Source organism: Mirounga angustirostris, unplaced genomic scaffold (assembly GCF_029215605.1).
Source record: "Mirounga angustirostris isolate CCGP_5_RB_7025 unplaced genomic scaffold, mMirAng1.0.hap1 SCAF_7, whole genome shotgun sequence".
In the NCBI taxonomy this organism is placed as follows: domain Eukaryota; kingdom Metazoa; phylum Chordata; class Mammalia; order Carnivora; family Phocidae; genus Mirounga; species Mirounga angustirostris.
Window position 1 is genome coordinate 152,581,167 of NW_026991715.1, and position 23,169 is coordinate 152,604,335.

Sequence of the window (23,169 nt, forward strand, 5' to 3'; positions counted from 1 at the left end):
ATATATGTCCTTCCTTTGATACTATGAAGATTTAAAATTATTTAATTTTTTATGCATTTGATTTATTAAAATAAGTTAATTTTCAAATACCCAAGTGAAAAATACCCTAATTCTTAAATGCATGTTTAATGGACATTTTCACATATATGTCAAATATCATGCAAATATCACATTAAATATTAATTCATAAGTGATATGTGGTACCGCATGGTCGTCCAATGCACCTCATAAGTACTGAATTCTATTATATTTATATTTAAATATATTACACACACAGTTTTTTCCCTTTAGAATGTGAAGAAATTCAGCCAGATATTTAAGAGTTCTGTAACATTGAATTTTCAAATTTCCAATTAACTTCTAATTACTTTAACCAATGATTCCCACCCTCTTTTTTCCCCTGAAATAATCTGTCTACTTAAGACATCTTTAGAAAAGACAAACAGGCCCATGTGTCCTTCTGGAGGACCACCACCTTTGGGAACCAGGAAGGGTGATGGCGGTTCTGCAGGCCCTGGACCTTCTTCCCCAGGGTCTGGTCTAAGGTTTGGTGCAGTGAGCTTGCTCACATCCAGCAGTGATCACCTGCCAGTTGTCCGTTCCCCAGCCCAGAATTTTAAAGACATAGAAAATAGAAAACCATGTTCTTTGTAAAACTACATTGTGACTATTTTCAGTGCTGTACCATTTACTTAATCACAGCCTGTTTATTGGCCCACGTTTTAATTAATCATTGGTGTGAATGAGGTCTGTAACGGAGCAACAAATATTTTCTGGGATACCAATTTCCCATTGTGGGTAAATTTGTTACTGTAGTACACCCTATAAAGATCAACATTAAATAATAGTTTTTAAAAGAGGAGACTATGAAATATAATTTTGGGCTTTTAAAAAATAAGTTTCATTGCCCCCAAATATTTTTTAAAAGATTTTATTTATTTATATGAGAGAGAGAGAGAGCATGAGCAAGGGGAGGGGCAGAGGCAGAGGGAAAAGCAGACTCCACACTGAGCAGGGAGCCCGACTGGGACTTTGATCCCAGGACCCTGAGATCATGACCTGAGCCAAAATCAAGAGTCAGACGCTTAACTGACAGAAACACCCAGGCACCCCAACCCCCAAATATTTTTAAAAACTACATTTCTTTCATTGAATCCTAATAAAACAAAAACGAGCCAAAGCATAAGACATTTAAATCAAATATAAAAAAGGAAGTTGCCAGTGTTAGGAGATATTTGTTATTTGAATAAGTTACCAAGGGAGGGTGTGAAATTTCTGAAGCTTTATTAAGGGGCCAAACAATGACAACAGTTCTGCTTGCTGCATACATCCCATGGGGGGAAATGTGGTAGAGGCCAAAGCTGGTGGTCCCACTGGGCGGGGCATATGCGTCTGCAATCAGGGAAAATGCAAAGAATAAGTACTAAAGTCCAAAGCTGTCCCAAGGACATGGCTGGTATCCTCACGGTTCCACCTGCACAGCTTGGTGCAGGGTCTGTTCATTCTCTCCCTCTGACCACTCGATCTCCCTCTCTAGTGTGTTTGTTTATCTATCGCTCCAGAAAGGCTACGCTGAAGCAAATATAAAGAAGCTTTCTGACTGAATGCGGAGCAGTGGAGGATGAGTTGGGCCCCAGGGAGTGAGCACAAGGAAGTCCAGAGACAGGACACTCAGGAGTGTGGCCGGCCCCATCCTCGAGCCCCGTCCCACACGGCGATCCACGTGCCCAGACCCAGAGCACGTTCCAGCCTACAGCAGGGGCTTGGACAGGAATGAGCTGAAGCTTTTCTTTGAATCGTCCGTGCCTAAGGAGGAATTCAAACACTGCATGTCAGGGGAAGTTGGGAAGATCATCTGGATGACCAATAAAGAGCTGGCAAGAGGGAAGAGTATGAATCTGCATCTAGACCACCCCTCTCCCTTTGTGGAGATTTCTGATGGCGTCTGGCTTGGAACCTAAGTCACCAATATACAAACATTAGACAGGCAGCATTTGGCACAGTTTACAATGCTCTTGATTTTTCAGATGAGGCAGTTAGCCTCCATTTTCTCATTTCCCTGATGCTCAGCTACTGCTAGTGAACATTTGGGCTGCCCTTACCACAGAAAGCCCTATTGCAGCAGCTTTGCGTAACTGCAGGAAAGCATGACCCCCATTGCTAAGCCACCTCCCTCCTGCCTCTGAGCTTCTTGGACGAGTCCCCTTCTGCACCCACACTACACTATCATCACCTACCCTGTGCAAGTCCTGTGTCACATAACGACAGCCCTGGCTCTTCCAGGAGAGGTCCCGTCGTGGTTAAAGCCGGCTGTGGGCACACACAGTAGTCCATAGTGCTGACCTCTTTCAACCCACCCTGGGTGTCATTTCCAACCAGGGCCCATGGATCCAGCACAGGATGGGCAATGCCAGGGCTGGTTTCTTCTCTGTCTTACCTGGTGCCCTGGGTTCCGCACCCCTTTGGTCTCTGGGTCTCTTTAGAGAGTGAAACAAGGCTAATATAGCAACTGATGCATTTGACTTTTTAATTCCCCTCTAGAGCATCTTTTTCTTCAACAGATGTTTTCAAAATAATTAAGTGATGGAGAGCATGCATTATTGAAAATGCTGGATGCCTCCCTAATGCTCTCCACATTTGTATATCTGTCAGTGCAGAATTGAGTACTCAGAAATGTTGTGCTATTTATTTTGCAAATTACCAAACGTTCATTCTAGCCAAGGAGGAGAGGAATGGAAAAGTCAGTCCAGCAAGCTCTCTGGTTCCTGCAATGCTCCACCCCCTGTGTCTGCAGGAATCATGGAGTCCCATATGACTTGTGAGCAGAGAACCCTTTTAAAAAGTATCCAGCTGATCACCCACCCATAATACAATTCCTGGAATTGGGGCCATTTCTTTACTTAATTTTAAAATTTCAGAAATTTCACATTCTATATTAATAACCTTCATCCAAAATTAAATAATTCTTGGAATGGGAAATTGCCTTTTATATTTAGTTATTTTTTTAAATATCTGGATCTACTCTGTTCCTAGCATGCTCCAGTCTGGTTGACCTACACACTTACTCCAGCTTTCAACTTGCTTTGGAGCAAATGCTGCATTCCTGAGCTGCATGGTCTTGCTTCTGACCAATGTCTAAGTGTTGTGCAGGAAGGCATCTCAGCATATGCCCACATCTTCAAAATGGCGGGCATGGAAACAATTCTAAGAAATGTATGGGTCTCAGCTGTGGAAATAAATTTGTAATTTTCATAGGACTATAGATCATTATCTCCCTTTAAGAGTACGTATTTGGGTGTAATTGGAATTCATTCTTGGAAAACTTTTGAATTTGGTGATTCCACTTTGGGCTGATGGCCTGGACTCTTCACTTGATGTCTCAGACCTGTTTGTGAAAGCTTGTTGGGTCCTGCCGTGAGACCACAAGTGACTAGAAGTGTCACTGAGGAAAAGTTGTTTGCATCAAGGTAAGCAGAGCCTCAGGTCCATTAGTGCTGTTCATTTTTTTAAATTTAATTTAATTTTATTATGTTATGTTAGTCACCATACAGTACATCATTAGTTTTTGATGTAGTGTTCCATGATTCATTGTTTGCATATAACACCCAGTGCTCCATGCAGTACATGCCCTCCTTAATACCCATCACCGGGCTAACCTATCCCCCCACCCCACTCCCTCCCCTCTGAACCCTCAGTGTGTTTCCCGGAGTCTCTCATGGTTCGTCCCCCACTCCAATTCCCGCCCCCCCTTCATTTTTCCTTTCCTTCTCCTAATGTCTTCCATGCTATTCTTTATGTTCCACAAATAAGTGAAACCATAAGATAATTGACTTTGTCTGCTTGACTTACTTCACTTAGCATAATCTCCAGTCCCATCCATGTTGATGTAAAATTTGGGTATTCATCCTTTCTGATGGCTGAGCAATATTCCATTGTATATATGGGCCACATCTTCTTTATCCATTCATCTGTTGAAAGGCATCTCGGCTCTTTCCACAGTTTGGCTATTGCGGACATTGCTGCTATGAACATTGGGGTGCATATGGCCCTTCTTTTCACTACATCTGTGTCTTTGGGGTAAATACCCAGGAGTGCAATTGCTGGGTCATAGGGTAGCTCTATTTTTAATTTTTTGAGGCACCTCCATAGTGTTTTCCAAAGTGGCTGCACCAGCTTACATTCCCACCAAGAGTGTAAGAGGGTTCCCCTTTCTCCACAACCTCTCCAACATTTGTTGTTTCTTGCCTTGTCAATTTTTGCCATTCTCACTGGGGTAAGGTGGTACCTCAATGTGGTTTTGGTTTGAATTTCCTTGATGGCTAATGATGATTAACATTTTTTTCATGTGTCTGTTAAGCATTTGTATGTCTTCTTTTGAGAAGTGTCTGTTCATGTCCTCTGCCCATTTTTTGACTTGATTATTTGTTTTTTTGGGTGTTGAGTTTGAGAAGTTCTTTATAGAGCTTGGATATCAGCCCTTTGTCTGTAGTGTCATTTGCAAATATCTTCTCCCATTCTGTGGGTTACCTCTTTGTTTTGTTGACTGTTTCCTTTGTTGTGCAGAAGCTTTTTATCTTGATGAAGCCCAAAAGTTCATTTTCACTTTTGTTTCCCTTGCCTTTGGAGATGTATCTTGAAAAAAGTTGCTGTGGCTGATGTCGAAGAGGTTACTGCCTATGTTCTCCTCTAGGATTTTGATGGATTCCTGTCTCACATTGAGGACTTCCATTCATTTTGAGTTTATCTTTGTGTATGGTGTAAGAAAATGGTCGAGTTTCATTCTTCTGTATATAGCTGCCCAATTCTCCCAGCACCATTTATTGAAGAGACCCTCAACTCTATGGTCAAATAATCTTTGACAAAGCAGGAAAAAAAATATGCAGTGGAAAAAGACAGTCTCTTCATAAGTGCTGTTCAGATTCAAGAATGTTTTTCTAAAAGAAAATGCATTGTGGCAGAATGCTTTGGTCTTGAAGGTAAAATAAAAACCTCATTTATTCATTTTTTCCAAAGAATGGAGCACTTACCTGGTTCCAAGTGCTGTGGGTAAAGCCATAAATGTGATAAAGGAGCCTCCAGCTTTCATAGAACTTAATGGATAGAGACAAAGAGACACAAAGTATAATTCAGGTCCTGATTAAGGCACTTAATGGTCTCCTCACAACTTGGCAAATGCTGATTTGTCATTTCCTAATGATCATATTTCGATTCCTCCATGCCTGGTTGGTTGTCCACCCTGGTTTCTGGAGTTCATGAGGTGTTGGGGAAGGTCATAATCTGAGCTCTGCTCAGGGCTGTTGGCTTAGTTAGGTACAACGCTCTGCACATGAGACAAGGTAGGTGTGAAAGCACCTTCCCTGGCCACCTTCTCTGCTCACAATGCTTCTGCAGTGTGGAAGGACCGGCCCTGTGGTCATGGAGGGCTGTCCAGCTCCTGACCACATTGCATTAGTTAGTGTCCACTAGTTTGAATGGGATATGAAAAAGGGAGAATTTAAAATGCAAAAGAAAGAAGAGTAGTATGCATCTCAATATTAAATGGTATTTTTGTACTACAGGAATTTTTGACAAATGATGAAAAATCACTGTCTAACACTATGTGCCTTTAAGACATTTGGGATATTAAAAATAAGGAATATTTTTATACTGGACCAGGCTGTCATGTCACAAAAGTGGCATAGTCAATCAATATCCTTTCAAATAGGAAGTAAAAACTGATTTTTAAGATGCTGATATCCCCAAGAATCATAAAAGAAATTCCTTTGGAAAAAAAAAATTAATAACTGCAGATCTGCTTCTGGGAAGACAGAATACATGCACTTTTCCTGTTGCCAAACTCTCTGGGCATTATATGTGAAACAAATACACAAAGCCTCTGAAAGGCGGAAATAGGAGAGACTGGCTAAGGACCTGGGGACCCAAGGCGTGACCCGGGGGTGAGTTAGCTGTGTTTCCTTCTGCCTCATGTATCCAGACTTGGAGCTGAAGAAGCCAGCAAACCAGGACTGCCAACAGAGGCAGAAAAAATCCAATAAAAGTCTGCTCTCTCTAGCCAGATGCCTAGGAAAGGAGCAGCCCAGTAGGATAGTCCACCTGAGACAGCAGCCAGATGCCATATAAAAGTTGTGGCCCTGCCTGACCCACACTACAGAGGGCCAGTGGGGAGCCTGGACTTCTACCCTAGGAGGCAGTAATGAGATTCCCCAAACCCCTGCCAGGTGCTGTCAGAGAAACCCAAGACGAGAGACAGAGAGATTGTCACAGTTGTTGGTGGTAACCGGGACGTGTGGCTCCCCTGTGTGCTGGGGTATCAGAGGAGGCATGGGGGGGTCAGGGCTTTCACGGCCCAGAAGTAATGAGGCCACCCCACCATGGTGGCAGTGGAGGCCACATGGGAGCCAGAATGCCCACCCCACCCGCAGTAATGAGGACACTCCCTTAGATGTCTGTGAGGAAACTGGGCTTCTAAGTCCTCACCATCTTCTTCTACACTGGTGCCAGAAAAAGCCAGCTAAGTCTGTGAATAAGGTCCATAGTCTCATAACATGATATGAAAATATGGAGGTTTCAGTTAAAAACCACTTCTTACACCACCTACTGGGAGGATCTCAAACTGAATGGGAAAAGAGGCATCAGTAGATGCCAATGCTGGGGTGATACAAGTATTCGCATCACTTGACAAGATTTTAAACCAGCCTTGATCAAAGTGCTTCAGTAAACAACAAGAACACGGTCAAAATAAAGGAAGAAAATGGAAGAAAATAAGAAGAAAATATAAAGAAGGGCCAAATGGAAATCTTAGAACTACACATACAATGATTTTAATGAAAAAAAAAAAATCAATGGCTGCAGTTGACACCCACTTGGAGGGAACAAATTTTGAAAACTTGAAGATAGAATACTAGAAATACTAGAAATACTCCTTGGCAGTAAAAACAAATTGAATAATGGAGAGAAAATAAAACAACAGCTACCAGGCCTCAGGGACCTGTGGGGGCTTCAAGCCACTGCAGGTCTCAGAACGATGGTGGCCAGAAAGCACCCCAAGAGATAACAGCTGAATATTTCCCCAATATGGCAAAGGCATAAACCTAAATTTTCAAGAAGCTGAGCAACACTTCCTCAGAATAAAACATCCATCAGAATAAAATCCTCCAAATTTATCCAAAACACATCATTATCAAACTTGTGACAACTAAAGGCAGTGGAAAGTTTTGAAAAAGATGAGATTTTCCCTATTAGGGAAAAAATGATACAGATGACAACAGATTTGTGGATAGGAAGTGTGGAGGCCAGAGCAGCTGATAAGACCTCTGATCACTGAAAGGGAGGAGCTCTCAGCCCAGAGTCCCAACCAAGCAAGAATGTCCTTGAGGAAGGAAGGGTGTATCAAGATACTCTCAAATAAAGGAAAAATAAGAAATTTTTCTGCTGGCTGATATACCCTGGAAGAATGGCTAAAGATATTTCTTTAAACAGAAAGAAAAGGATAAAAGAAAAAATCCTAGAATATCAGAAATAAAGAAAGAAGATCAAAAAGAGTAAAATTATGGCAAACACATTTTTCTTCTCCTCTTAAGTCTTCCCAATTATACTTGATGATTGAAACAAAACTTTTAACACTGTTTATTTTACTCTAGATCTATGTAGAGGAGATACTTAAAACAATTATATTACAGACAAGGGGTGTAAAGTGACACAAAGAGAGGTAAGGTTCCTATGCTTCCCCTGAACTGATAAACACCAAAAATAGATTCTGATGAATTACGTATGTAATGTAACACCCAGAGCATCCACAATGAAGCCTAAACAAAGAGATATACTAAATAACACTGTAAATATAGCAAAACTGAATTCTAAAAATAATGTTTAAGTAACCCATAGAAAAGCAGAAAAAAGAAAGAGAGAAATGAGAAGCAGAGAGAACAAATAGAGAACAAAAAGGAAGAATGAATTCCTAACACGACAATACATTAAACATAGATGATCTAAATACATCAGATGAAAGGCAGAGATTGGCAGAGTGGGCTTTAAAAAAGAAAGCTAGGACTCAACTTTATGCTGAGCACAAGAAGTTCAGTTCACACATAACAATGGAGGCAGATTGAAAGTAAAGAGATGGGTTAATGCAATACCTGTCAGAATCTTAGCAAGGTTTTTGTAGATACAGATAATAGTATTCAAAAATTATATGGAAATAAAAAGGGCCTAGAATAGTTTTGTGTTTGTTTGTTTGTTTGTTATGAAAAAGGATAAATTTGGAGGAACCATTCTTATCCCCAGACTTCTTATATAGCTCCAGTAATTCAGACTGGGAGGTATCGGGGGATGGACAGTGACATAAATTAATGGAAGAAAATACAAAACCCAGAAATAGAACCACACTGATATGCACATTTTGCTGACAAAAACCCAGAAGTAATCCAATGTAAAAAGGAAAGTTTTTCAACAAATGATGTTAGGGGCAATTGGACACCCATATGCAGAAAAATGAACCCTGACCTAAACTTCACACTTGATATAAAAACTCAAAATATATCAGACTTGAATATAAAATATAAAATTTTGTAACTTTAGAAAAAAAAACAGCAGAAAATTTTGGGATCTCTGGCTAGGTAAATAGATCACAAAACATGATTCGTAAAAGGTAAAATTGATAAATAAGAATTTATCAAAATTAAAAACCTTAACTCTGTGAAAAAAAACGACAACCCTTTAACTGTATGAAATGACAGGCTGGGAGAATATATGTGCAAACCAGAGAGCCACCAAAAGTAAGTATCTGAATTAAATAAGGAGCTCTCACCACTCGATGTTTAAAAAAAATAACAATCCAAGTAGAAAATGGGAAAAAGACATGAACAAGCATTTCACCAAGGAAGATAGACAGATGCAAATAAGCACCTAAATTATATTTGACATCATTAGCAATTAGGCAGATGTAAACTGAAACCATAATGAGACACTATTGCACATCTATCAGAAATGCTAAAATTAAAAAAAATAGTGACAGCACCAAATGCTGGCAAGGATGTGGAAAAGCTAGATCACTCACACATTCCTGGTGAGAATGTAAACGATACAGTCATTCTGGAAGAAGGTTTTGTTGTTTCTTAAAGGACAAAGCATGTAAATACCATTTGACCGAGTGATTGCACTCCTGGATAATGATCTCAGAGAAATAAAAACTTATGTTCCTAGGAGCTTTGGGCATAATACCCAGAAACTAAAAACAAACTGATGTCCATCAGTAGGTAAACAGTTGAACAAACTGGCAGCTCTGCACTGTGGAATACTCCTTGGCAGTGAAAAGGAATGGGATATTGATACACACAGCAATCTGGATCAATCGTCACAGAATTATGCCAGTAACAAAAAAATTCTCAAGATCATATACTGCATGGTTCCAGTTACAAAACATTCTTGAAACGTTCAGTGATAAAAATGGAGAAGTTAGTGGTCGCCAGGGACTAGGAAGAGGCTGTGTGTGGGAAGGGAACGGTGCAGATCCTTCTGCTGCTGGGAATGCTCTGGATCGCGACTGTGTCAATATGAGCTCCTAATTGTGACATTATATTCTAGTTTTGTCAGATATTACCATGGTGGAAACTAGAGTATGGGACATGTCTCTTTACTATTTCTTAAAAATGATTGTGTGATGGGTATTAAGGAGGGCATGTGTGGTGATGAGCACTGATCATGGAACACTACATCAAAAACTAATGATGTACTATATGTTGGCTAACTGAACATTAAATAAATAAATAAATAAATAAATAAATAAATAAATAAATATTTTTAAAAAGAGCTCTTCTGCCAAAAAAAAAAAAAAAAAATGAGAGCTCCTTCTTCACTCCAAACTGCTTAATCCTGTACATCAGAAATCCTCTTTAATTTTGCATTAATATTAAATCATGTCTTTCAAAAGAAAATAATGCAATCTTGAGCTCTTTCTGACTATTTCCCACAAAAATATGGAATAACCTCTCTACCTTAGGAGAGAATGACACCAATGTCCAATAAGAAGAGAGATAAAGGGATAAATAGGAATAAATATGGAACCCTCATGTTATCAAATGAGCCATTAAAGGAATGTTAATAAAACAAGAAAATTCAAAACAAAACAAAAAAATGGTTGTGAATTTCTGATTATCTCAAAATTTTAAAAAGTAACTTTAAAAAGAACCATATTGAAGTTTGATCAGTTTTCTGATTTTGAAAGAATGTAGAATTAAGTAATTATTAATACATATATATAGCATATAAATATACATATCTACTTAGAGAAACATAATTACATATATATAAAAACATATATACACCTAGTACATGTACATATATGTGCATCCATACATTTATATATATATCTAAGAGATGCATGCTGTGCATGCAGATAGAAGGTATTTTGTGTTTATTTTAATTGGAATATGAAATAAATATAAGCTTCTTACATCAAAACTGCTGTGAGCCTCAGAAAACCAGGCAGCCCCCACACCTGCCTCAATTAATTTTTATGTCTTCTTAAAAAATTCTCATTTCACCTGGAAAGAGCCCAAAGAAAAGCAACGCGCTGTAAACAAATGAGGACATCTGAGAGTGACCTTAATAAGACCTGCAACTTTATTGTCGGGAAGTCTAAACGGCAGGAGGACTTAAGGCATGAGAAGTAGGAGGTGGGCAGGACACCTGCTCCTTCTCTATTTCTGTTTGGGGTCGGAGGGAGGAGGATGCGGACAGTGTGCATGTCATGTCCCCAGGCCCTCCCAGCAGCAGAGCTGTGGCTCCTGCAGTCCAGCCCTCACTCGGTGTAGGGACCCCAGACCCTGTAGACAGTAGGGCAGTCTCCCCAGGACATATCCTTACAAATGGAGTAGAAAAGTTTTGCCTGCTTGCTTTTGGTCATATCTGGAAACACATTCTACGTGCTCCAAGCTGCGGGCACATTGCCTGTCTGGATGCACTTTACTCACTAGGTAAGATGAGGGGGTGGTAGTGGGGACGCACAGATCTGCTCTCCGGAGCTTTCCCAACAGTACCTGGCCCCCAGCGCTTGGAATTGCCGTGCCTCCCTCCGCCCTGTCTAGACTGGCGTGCTTGAGCGGAAGGGCCACACGTTGTGTTTGTTCACTTGTTTGGAGTCCCACTTCTATCTTTCAGCCCCGGCACAGGGCTGGGAAGTGAGCGGCTCTGCACCAGTGTGTCCTCAGTGCATAGTCGAGCCGTGCGGGGTGACGCGGAGGACACACACGCGTGCACACACGGGGGCCTGGAGGGGAGCACACGTCATCCCCAGTTGCACAAAGACTGTGAGTCGCGGCAGGACTCCGGGCTGGTTCTAGAGTCGGGTGACATGGCCAGGCAGAGGGGAGGCTCCGAAGAGCCCGTGAGGTCCCACACACGCCGCGCTCTGGTCGGCGTGAGTCTCCTGGCAGCGCCGGGCAAGTCTGGGGAGACAGCGCATGGAGGCTTAGCCAAATACTTCTCCAGGTCCCTCACGAGACCGTTGTGAGCATGAGGAGGAAACGTCGGCGTGCTGAAAACTCCAAGTGGAGAGATGAGCCCTCCGAGGGAACAGAGCGCAGGGAGTTTGAGGACCTGGGGCTCGGGGCTGCAGGATGACCCCGTCCTTGTTCCCTTCCGTGTTCTCATCCACGGCTTCCAGCGAGACACGGCCCCACCCTCCACGAAACAGAGCTAAATCGAACCTCACTGCTGTGGGCTCCACGCTCAGCGCGGGCGCCTGTCAATCCTTGGCCAACAATTACCAGCATCCCAGTGCAGCCACGGACGTGTCAGCTTCCCATGGTGTGTACTAGTAATTCCCAAAGTGGAGTTCATTGAAAGTAAAAGCCCTGGACTGCCCAACACCCCCACGATTACAGTTTAGGGGTTATGGGGGGGCCCAGGAACCTGCATTCCAGACGGCCCCCAGGGTTTTGATGCCGGCGGCCGAGCAGAGAGGAGGACGACCGTTGAGGACCGTCCCGTTGGGGACCAGGAGTCGCTCTGCCGAGCATCGTCTGAGGTGGGCAACAGCCCTGGAGACCCGATGCCGTTTTTAGGTTCATCCGTCTTTCAAGCCTGGTTCGACAGTTGCTTCCCATGCAGCCTTCCCCCCATTTGCGCTCGAGAAACGGCTCCTCTGGGAATGGGAGCGACACGAGCCAGAGTGCACGCAGCTTCTGGTCAGGACTTCAGCGCTTCGGGGACCCATGTCCTGTCGCTTTGTCTTCTGGTGATGTTTGGCCACTGTGACTTCCTATGTCTTCCCCCAAATGCTTGGCCCGGTTGTTGTTAAAAGTGGTTCGGGCTACTCTTTGCCTTGGGGAACCCGTCAGAACCCAGCCAGCTATTAAAAGACACGTGGAGCTTCAGAGCGTCCCAGGCTCCTGACAAAATGCGTTTCATTCAGAATCTAGCAGTTTCTGTGGCGTTAGAGGGGAGCATGCAGGCGGGGCAGTGAGCGGGCCTCCCGTCACCTCCGCGTGAAGACACAGAGCGCTGGTTTGCGGGAGCAGGAGAGAGCAGGGGCGGTGGGGCTCTGGGGCCAGTGCGGCTGTCCGGGGGCTGGTGGCTCGGGCAGGGCTTAGCCTGGCTTTGCTCCATCACTGGAAAAGGAATCCCACACGTTTCCTCAGCCACCTGTCACGACAGGCTCCGCTCGTCCGGCAAGGATTGGGATCGTCCGTGGTGGCTGCCTGCGCCGATGGGGTGGCCACCGAGGCGGCTCCCTGGGGCTAAGGAGGCAGGTGCACCCCAAAGGGGCTTCTTTCCGAGTGGAGTGCCCCCCTTGAGAGGGTGGCGGCCCCTGGTGTTTCTCGAAGCGCCCCTAGAAGGTGGCCTGTTGTTGGCTCCTTTTCCTTAGCCTGGTGTCAGGGCTCGGTCAGCAAGCCGGGGCTAGCTCCCCGTCATCCCCTCGTTCCCCGCTCTGGCTTCGGCTGCCTGAAGGAGGCACTGCCGCCTGAATGAGCCAGAGGGTCCCAGTGCGGCCAGGGGACCCATGCCGGCTGCCCCCTCCCCACCGCCATCGGAAAGCTGTGATTGAGGGCAGCCCAGGACCCTGCGTGGACATGTCCTCCATGAGGCTCTGCTCTCCTGTCATCGGGACGGCGCTCACTTCTGTAATGATCACGGACACCAGCCGCGTGCCGCCGTGGGCCGTGGCTGAGCAGCAGTAGATTGGCGGAGACGGGCTCAGGACATACATTGTTCAGCCAGTGGTGAGGCCGGGGTCGATCCCCGTGGCGCCCACAACCTGTCTCGCACGCGGACTGCACGGCACACCGGGTGTTTCGGGTGCATTCCTGGCTCTCAGGGAGGTGGACGGCCCCAGAAAAGCTAGACATGTAAAGTCATGATCCCGGAGGAAGGGGTGTTTCTGGAACATTCCTGACCAAAAGCTGACAACAGAAACTCACCCAAAGTCCCAAGAGACTTCCTGGAAAACTTCTATTTTATCTCCAGAGTAAGAGCATCTTTCAAGAACCGGAAGTAACCAATAACTGAGGCCTTTTGTTCAGGCCTGAATGTCTGTGCCCCCCACAAATTTGTGTGTGGGGACCCCTCCAAGTGCGGCTGCATTTGGTGACTAGGCCTGAGGAAGTCACCTAAGGTAAATGAGGCTGCGGGATGGCACCGTGGCCCTGGAGGGTCAGTGTCCTTTCGAGAAGGGATGCCAGAGCGCTCCTCCCTCCCGGGGCGCCTGCTGAGGGACGGCCCCTGAGGGCACCGCAAGCGCATGGCCGTCCACGGGCCAGAGGGGCCATCCCCAGACCCGGGTTTGCTGGGTCCTCCGTCCGGGACTCCATCCTCCAGGACATGAGGCAGTAAGCGTCGCTGAGCCGCCCTGTCTGTGGTATTCTGGTCTTGCGGCCAGCTGACCAACAGACCCGTGCGCCTCTTACGGCCTCCACAGCGTCTCCGCTCTCCCAGAGGCCGCTGGGCATCGTTTGCTGGGTGAGCCGCAGCGGGTACACGGACGCCTGGGCAGGCCTCGGCCGGCTCAAGCACGACTCAGCCCTTAGCTCGGCTCCTCCTGCTGGCGACGCTTCCTGAGCTTGCCCCCAGCACGCCTGTCAGCCGCGGGCTGCCCTCCGTGCACGTGGAGGGGAGATGTGATCTGAGAGCCTGTGCTTTCAAGGTCGGGGGACCGTTTCCGAGTTTGCTAAGGAGCGCGTAGGATGGAAGGCGGGTGCGTCAGGAAGGAGAATGAGAAGTGGCGCAAGAAAAGAGACCAAGAGGATTGTCATGGCTGAGGGGGGGCTGCCCTCTGTCCAGCCACAGGCAGGAGAGGCCCCAGCTCACCAAGCAGACCCGCGGGGCCTCTCTCAGCTTCAGAGGGAATGTTCCGGGACTTCAGGCCTCCAGGGAGGCCTGGGCTGGGCCGCCTGCCCGCGCAGAGGGGCTGATGGAGGCCGGGACCATAAGCGCCCGATGCTAGAAGGCGGTGAAGTAAGATGGGTTTAGCCACTTGTGGGTAGAGGTCACCCTTCAAAACAGCTGGGAAGCATTCGTAATGACATGGAAAATGTTTAGTAAAAACAGGTCACACTGTGATGTTAACTCGACGTTTTTATTTACGTACAGGAATGAAATGCAGTGTGTGCCTGTGTGTGAAGAATATTCAGGACAAACCAAAACAAAATAAAAATTTGCTCAGGCCCAGAGCTGGAAGAACAGGTAGGAGGTGGGATTGGTCTTCTTTTAAAAATTCGTATTTTGATTTAAAGGCTTTGGTTTGTTTTTTTTAAGATTTTTTTTAAATTGAATCTTAAAATCTTTATTTTTTTTATTTTTTGATTATGTTCAGTCAGTCACTGTACAGTACGTCGTTAGTTTTTGATGTGGTGTTCAATGATTCATTAGCTGCGTGTAACACCCAGTGCTCATCACAACACGTGCCCCCCTTAATACCCATCACCCTGTTACCCCATCCCCCCACACCCCTCCCCTCGGAAACCCTCGGTTTGGCTCCTGGAGTCCGGATTTTTTTTAAGTAAACTCGACCTCCAAGGTGGGGTTCAAACTCACGACCGTGAGAACAAGAGTCACCCGCTCCGTGGACTGAGCCAGCCCGGGGCCCCAAAGCCTTCGGTTTAAACGAGGTTGTGTGAACAACTGCATGATTCTTCGTAACCGCGACCATGGCCCTTTGCCTGCCTCCTCAGCGCCGCGGGCCGTGAGCCGGTCCCTCCATCCGAGCCACAGCCCTTGGACGTGCAGGGTCTGCGTCCGTGGCGTCCACGAGGTGCTAAGGGCTTGTCAGCAGCTACGTGGGCTTTGCTCCCGGTACACGAGGATCCCCTCCTCCGAGGTTGAGCTGAGCGGCCGAGGATGGTTTCAGGTTCTTTCTGGAGCTCTGGGGTGAGGCCATGACTTCAGCACCGAGACCACCCTCTTCCCTTTACGGCTCACAACACGACGCCATGCCCACCACCCCTTCCTTTCACTGGATTCTTCATTAGAAGTCCCTTACGTTCATGTCGGGGAGCCAGTAACACAGAGAGAAACACAACACACAGAGCTTCCGCAGCTTGGCAAGGCCTCCTCGGAGCTGGGGGCCGAGGAGAGAGCAGCGCCAGACGACGGGAGCTGATCCTGCAGTCCCGTGTTCCTCACTCCACGCCGGGGCACAGACACACCCAGTCCTGGGTCTGCACTCCAGACACTCACCCCGATACATCAGAGCACCACCCGCGAGGCCCGCAGTGGGCCGCCAGGTCCTCAGGCCTTCACCAAGACCAAGGGGGCTTGGCTTTGAACCAGAAGGCAACAGCTAGAAGGTTCAAGGAAGGAGGACCACTGCGTCTCGATTCAAAGGAGGAATGTGAATCCCAAGCTGAGACCTCGCCTGGGCCAAGCCCCGAGTAAGAGCACGTGCGACCACAGAGCTGCGGAGTAAGCTAAGTCCTCGCTGCGCGCCGTCTCCCCTCCTGTAAGCTAAGTCCTCGCTGCGCGCCGTCTCCCCTCCTGTAAGCTAAGTCCTCGCTGCGCGCCGTCTCCCCTCCTATCACCTGGGCGCAAGCGCTGGAGGGGTAGTTTAAAACCTCATCATTTTGGTATTATATTAGCTAACTCGTTCCAAAAGAAACAGAACTATGACAGGTATTTTGTGTTTCTCTCTCCAACCGTGTGAGTCTTTCTCTTGAAAGTACCTAACAAAGTCGTCTTCTGCCACGTCGCGGGGTTAGGTGGAGAGAGGAGTCTGTGCCTGGAGTTTCTGTCTCGGGATGCTGTCCGCTTCGTCAGGCTCCTTCGGGAATCCAGTGCCTCTGCTGTCTCCCAGCACACATGAACTTCTGAGGCTTGTGTATCATTGTCCTGTCAGTTACAACCCCCCTTTCTCAAAAGTTAAACATGTAGAAACGATCTGAGACGCTTTCTGAGCACCAGATATTTCTTACAAAATACGCCAATGACTTATGCGTAAATGAATCCCAAACATATGGCCCGCATTTCCCTTAAGACGCACATGGCTTCGGAATTATAGGGGAAGGGGCCTGGGAAAGTGCTCTCGGAGAGCTTTTCCAAACCCAAATGTTGGAGGCCTCTGCCAAAATCTGAACCTGCCTCGGCGCTCCCGCTATTTTTCCTGCAAACAACTGATGCGACGTGTTAGAGCCGGTCGTTAAGAGTCAGCCGTGGACGGGTGTGCGTACACACCTTTACGCAGGGAGACTCGCACGCCGGTATCTACAAATGGGCATTTTTTAAACCTCGGCTGATTTAAACACTGAGATCTGACGAGTACAGAATATGTGGCAAAACTACTCAAAGCGGACCATGCCTAGAACCACAGGGATTCAGAATTTAAAGTGGGAAAACACGTTCGCTCCATTCTTTCCTTTTTCTTGTGCAAGCCCGTTAGAAACGTGGTGACTTCTGTTAGGACAGGGTTCTCCACCCCGGCTGCCCCTTAGCCCTGCCAAAGTCCTTTTAGCAAGACCCCCTCTAGCCTCAGGCCCCTGTCCTGGCCAGGACCCAGGCTCCTCGAGCTGTGGGTCCTCCCAATGCACCCTCCTGATTATTCCACATTTTTATGTTAATGAGCCGCCAGGACTGAGACCTGGTGGTGAATTATCATAAACAGGGAACACCATGACTGTGTTTGCTTTGGGTCACGTGGAGATTACTTTGTAGTATTAAGGGCCCCATTCATAAAGAACTCCAGGATGGACCCGGTCACCAAGGCGGTCATCCCCTTGTTTCTTTGGGCTCAAAGCCCTGAAATTTGAGAAGCCCTGGCTATTCCTGTGAAGAGCACAACCAGCATGGAAAGGGTCTGGAAACCCATGGGGACTTCTCCTCTGGAGGGTGTTGCAGGGGTGGAGGTGGGAGAGGGGTCGGGGCAGCCTGCAGAGGCTCACAGCTCTCCTGGGGGCCTGACTTTCAGCTCTAAAACCCGCACAGACCCAGGCAAGCAAGGTTCCTGGGGTCAGCCCCACACCCGCGGGACTCGGCCAGGCTTGTGCAAACCTGCTTCAGGCCTTCACGCTGAGTTTTGGCGCGTGGGAGCCGCGGGCTTGTGCAGGATTGAACTGGTAGTGGGGAAAGTTTCACCAAAAATGAAGACCTAGAATTGACAGCAGCTAGTGGTTGGCTATTGCTCTAGTCAAACCGAAATAAACAAACTGATAGACCTTGACCGTACGTAGGAAGGAGCACCAAGCATTTCAGGGCCGTCTAATTTGCTAAATTAATTACCTTTTAACTAATCTGGTGCTCATTTAAATTTGACCTCTCAGTGGCTAATATGGGGTCTGCCATAGAGTATGTGTTCAATGAATGTTTGTTGAATAAATAACCCTGAAGTCTTCATTGAATGTTTAAGGAGAAGTAGACACAGCAGGTGGGCAGACACGCTCTGCAAAATGAATTAGTGGTAGAAGAGAATTATTGCAAGAATAAACCAATTTCCAACAAAGTCCTTCCCGTGGGGCCAAGACTGGTTCTCCAGCCTCCAGCCTCCAGCTACGCCCCAGCTGACCATGCCAGCCATGTGAGAGGCTCCTGCTCAGTGCTCACCAAAAATGTTTATGAACTTAGAAACATATTCCTGACATTTGAAAATTAAGTTGGCCTTGGAGCTTCGGGCTACGCGCTCTCCTGCGTGTTCCGGTGTGTGGAGCTTCTGAGGGCTTCTGTATTATTGTTAATTGAATTAATGCTCTGAGCCTTAAAATACCTGTATTCTGTGTGGCTCTGGAGGCCAATGCAGGAATCAGAGCAGCCGGAAGATTCATAAATAATTAAAAGCAATGGAAAGATCGGACCTACTGAGAATGCAGCCCTTTCGATGAATTCTATGGGTTAGCCCTGGGATCACCCTGTGTCACTCCATGCGCTGAGTTTCATGCTCCTCGTCCTCTTCTCTGGATGTTTTTAAGTACTATAGCCTATAATTTAGCTTTTCTGAAAAATCCAAGTCTAAATTAATTATGGTTCTGCTAAAGGGGGAGAAAAAGATATTAGATGCCTGAGCTAAAATAGAATAAAATCAACTTTTTTCTTTATTAGATTTTAATGGTATTATTATAATAATTAAGCTTTTCATTAATTTTTTCACGCTTATTGAGTCACGGTTCCCTGCAGACTTGAATCATATTTAACGTCTAATCATGGCGGTCCATTCTTGGAAGGGAGTTTGAAGGTGGAGAAGAAACCTCACCCACACTTCTTAAATTAAAATGAGTAGCACAGGGACCACTCACTCTGTTTTTAAATATATTTTTAAGGTCTTATTTATTTATTTGAGAGAAAGCGAGCATGAGTGGGGGTCGGGAGCAGAGGGAGAGGAAGAAGCAGACTCCCCGCGGAACAGGGAGCCCGCCACAGGGCTCCATCCAGGACCCTGAGATCATGACCTGAGCCAGAGGCAGATGCTTAACGACTGAGCCACTCAGGCGCCCCAGGACCACTCACTCTTTGTTGACGAACCCAGAGAGGCTTCAACAAAGCTTCCCCCTGCTTTCCGGGCACATCTTGGATGGGACCCCTGGGGCCCTGGGGATCATGTCCAGATTGGGGGACGGATGGAGTTGTTAATTCCAGCTTAGATGTACCGTGTTGTGATCCAGGTCTGCTATGGAGCTTCCGAGAAGAATGAATCAGACATGCCCACGTGTGTGACTCACCGTCATTTGCTGTGGGCATTGGGAGAGTTTCCAGGTGAAATGGAGAAGACAAGCGTGCCTGGGGACCCCTGTTTCGTGCACTGGTTACTCTGCCTGAAGGCATCCACAGTCATTCTCCATTACAGGCCGCTTACACATAAGGACAACAAAGTCCATGCACAGAAACAACTTGGCTAAAATTTTGATCTGTTTACTTATTTTTCAATAGGAATGAAAACAACTCGCCAGCTTTGGGAAGATTGGTTGCCACAGAGTAATCTCACAAGAGACTCTTCAATCCCGTGTGATGGCCAGTTATGGGAAAGAGGAGGAGGACAGCAAGACAGGAGCAGGGGAGGAAAAGGAGGGAGGTGCAGCCCGGGGGGAGACAGGTGCAGAGGAATTGGGCCCCCTGCTCTCAGAGGAGTTTTCCCACACATACGGAAAGTTCCAGAATCTGATCCTAGGGGCTCTTCCATGGCTGGAAGGAGATAAGGAGAGCATTCAGGAGAGCCTGGAGCAGGGGGAGAAGGTGGATGGGAGAGAAAAGAGAAGAGAAGGGAAGCGGAGGGAAGGGCAAGGGACGGCAGTGGAAGGAAGGAGAGGACAGAGGAGGTCAGGGGAGGGCTGGGAAGGGGAAAGGAAGGGAGCGCAGGGCAGAGGAAGGGAAGGAAGGGCAGGGGAGGAGAGGGGAGGGCTGGGAGGGAAGGGGAGGGGAGTGCAGTGATGAGGAGGGGAGGGGAGGGGAGAGAAGTAAAACAGGAGGAGGAGACGGGAAGGTCTGGAGACACATGGTACGGACACAGCCTGGTTTCCGAGTGAACAGGTGACTTCCGCACACAAAGCCGCATCACCTCGGGTAAGCTCCTCATCCTCCGTGAGGCTGGTTGCTCATCCCCCGCAGGCTTATTTCCCACTCAGTCCTGTTGAGGGACGACCAGAGCAGAAAGAGCCAGAACACGCCGAGCTCCGTGCGGGAGACAGGCCGCGGCAGAACGTATAACACGTTCCACCTTGTGACGCCGGACACGCAGGGGAGGACAGAGACCTCTCTACCGATAAACAAAGATGCGGGAATGTGCTCCTATTTTCAAAAACCTCAAAACTTACATATTTGTATGCTTGCATTTAGTCATACCTCCACGTGTAGATCACAACGTCTGTCTCTGTTTACATAGGCTTATCCTCCTCTCTGTTCTGACCAAAGCTTAGATTCCCTTCTCTTTACAAATTATGCACCTAAATTCCCAGCGTCTGGTCGCTAGTTGATCAAATGGAAATCGACATTCTGTCACCTGCATTAACTCCACACACACGCATGCAGTCACGTTGCTGTCCTGTGGGACACGGGGGCCCTCCCGACCTGGAGTGACCGCGGCCGGCCGTCCTGGCGGAGGGGAGTCCCACCTGTGGACAGGTGTCTGGAGTCCACGGCTCTGAGAGTGAAACGGGGTGTTGCTGATAAAACTGTGGGACGATCATCTTAGAAAGTCAAGTCTCCCGTGTGCGATGCGCACACCGTGACCCATGTGGCAAGGCCCCCATCAAACCTCAGTGGAGACCAGCGCCCGCGTCAGCAAGGACCCTCGAAGCCATGGTACTGAGAGCCTGTCCTCGCTGGGTGCCCGGGACACGGTCAGCCCCTCTCCTTCCACCGGGGTGTGCATGTCGGGTGTATGTCTCCGCCGTCTCTGGCTGAATCTGCCTCTGCTGCAGGGGCCTGGCTGAGCCGACCCAGCCTCAGGACGGTCTCTCTTAGAGGAACGGCTCGCGAAGGTCTGGCGCTCCCCAGCTGGCCGCTGACTAGCCAGACGTGGGGAGAAGGCAGGGGCTTCCAGGGCCCGGGACCCTGGTCGGGGAGCACACCACAGTCCCCCGACACAGGTGCCCCACCCAACCGGGCGGCACGAGGAAGACGTCCAGAATCCTGCGGTGGCCGCCGACCGGCCCTGGCGGCAGGGAGCAGCAAGCTTGACCCTCCGGGGCGGTGAGCCGAGGCCGCACAGACCGCCGGCCCTTGAACGCACGGTGGGAGGCTTTGCTGGGAGCGCGACCTCCTCTTGGGTCTTACCTTTTTTTTTTTTATTTTAAAGATTTTATTTATTTATTTGAGACAGAGAGAATGAGAGACAGAGAGCACGAGAGGGAAGAGGGTCAGAGGGAGAAGCAGGCTCCCTGCCGAGCAGGGAGCCCGATGCGGGACTCGATCCCGGGACTCCAGGATCATGACCTGAGCCGAGGCAGTCCCTTAACCAGCTGAGCCACCCAGGCGCCCCTCTTGGGTCTTATCTTGCTGTCACTACCAGTTCGGCAAGTTCAAGGCAAAACTCTGGTCTTGCAATGTGCCTCAAGTCTGCTTTGGCATTTGGTGGAGCGCGCGCAGTGAGCAGCAGAATATTCCAGCGTCCGCCGGCCGGGGAAGGCGCCAAGGCAGCTCCGCGGCGAAACCACCGATCAGGAAGCAGTGTGGTCGGTGTGGCTGGAAAGGGTGGTGGGAGAGAGGTGCAAGCTGGTCCATATTACCATGTACAGGAAACTGCATCTGCATCTGCAGTACAACGTGGAATGCCTTTCCCCGGAAGAACGACTAGTAATTCCTCCGTTTGTCGAATCTTTAGCCGGATAGTCTAAGTACCGAATCCGGGGAAGTTACACGGTGTACCCACGCATGGTGTGCACACGGCACAGACCCAGCGACCAGTACTCGTGCCGGGCAGGTCTGGGGCTTCCCACTCTGAACATAAAATGCACACTGTGGCGTTTTTATGTAAAAAAAACCGAAAGGATCACGGCAATACTAGCTGCCACTCCACGAGCAGCTCCTTCCAGGCCACAGAAGCCAGCGTTGGTCCCTCCTTAGGGACCCATAAGCCATGACTCTTGCCACTTGCCCAGTAAGGAGAGCCGAAGACAAAACTGCGTGCATCCTCGCCGACAGTTGGCAGCAGCCTGCCCGGGTGTGTATGACGGTGAGACCACGTACGCAGGGAACGTGGCGCGCTGTCCCCCGCGTCAGCCTCGGTCAATAAAAACCGGGACCCAGAGGGGAGGACACACGGGAACCCACAGACATGCTTCCTCACTCACAAGTCTTCTCAACAAAGGCGTCCACAAGTTACAAACCAATAAAGTAACATTTAAAGTTAATGCAGCTAAAGATACGCAGAGGACGTGCTGTGTCGGCCCAGATGGAAGAGGAGAGCGACCACCCCACCCCTCAGTTCTGCTGGGGTCATCCTTGGACCTCCCACTTTCTGGAAATCTCATGCCAACCTGCCTTAACCTACACCCTTCCCCGCCTCGCCCCATCTCTGAACTAATTCCCGGGAGGTTTTGTTTAAAACAGAATAAATGAGTGATTTAAAATATCCATGATCGGTGCCGAAGGCCTCACTTGTGTGCAAGGAAGACCTGAGCCCAGGACTCTACGTGGCCAGGTCAGCGAGGGCAGGGAGCAGCGGGCAGCGTGGAGACCCGGGGCCTTGACCCAAGTGGGTGCCCAGGGGCTGCTCGGCCCAGCTCAGGAACACAGCGCGTGTGCACGCAGGACGAGCTTGAAGCCCATTTGCTCACACATTCCTGCTCTTCACTGCACAGACAGGCCTGCCTGCCTGCAGGGGCCCCAGGTTTGGTTCGGGGGCCTCCCTGTGCACGGAGAGCTCACTCCCACCAGGGCGGTGGCGGGCAGACTCCCACAGGGCAGGTGGGTTTCAGAGGCAGACGAACCTGACTCAGGGAGGGCATCTTGCCTGAGTGGCCGAGGGCTGGTGACCCTGGGGTCGGCGTGCGTGTGGTGAGGTGGTTGGAGCTCCAGGAGATGAACACCACAGGTGCATGGCCACTGCCCACGCCCAGGGCACGGGTCCCCGCATCACGGTGGGAGTCCACGCCCCACAGAAATGCTATGACTCTCCAGGCCCCATCAGCTCCGGGGAAGTGGTGTGAGATGTTTCTGTGGGTCCAGACCAACCATGTCCTGCTTCCCGGGGCTGCTGACCAGGACATATGGGGAGGCAACGGGCGGGCAAGCTCTGTGCCCTTCCCTCCTGCACCTGTG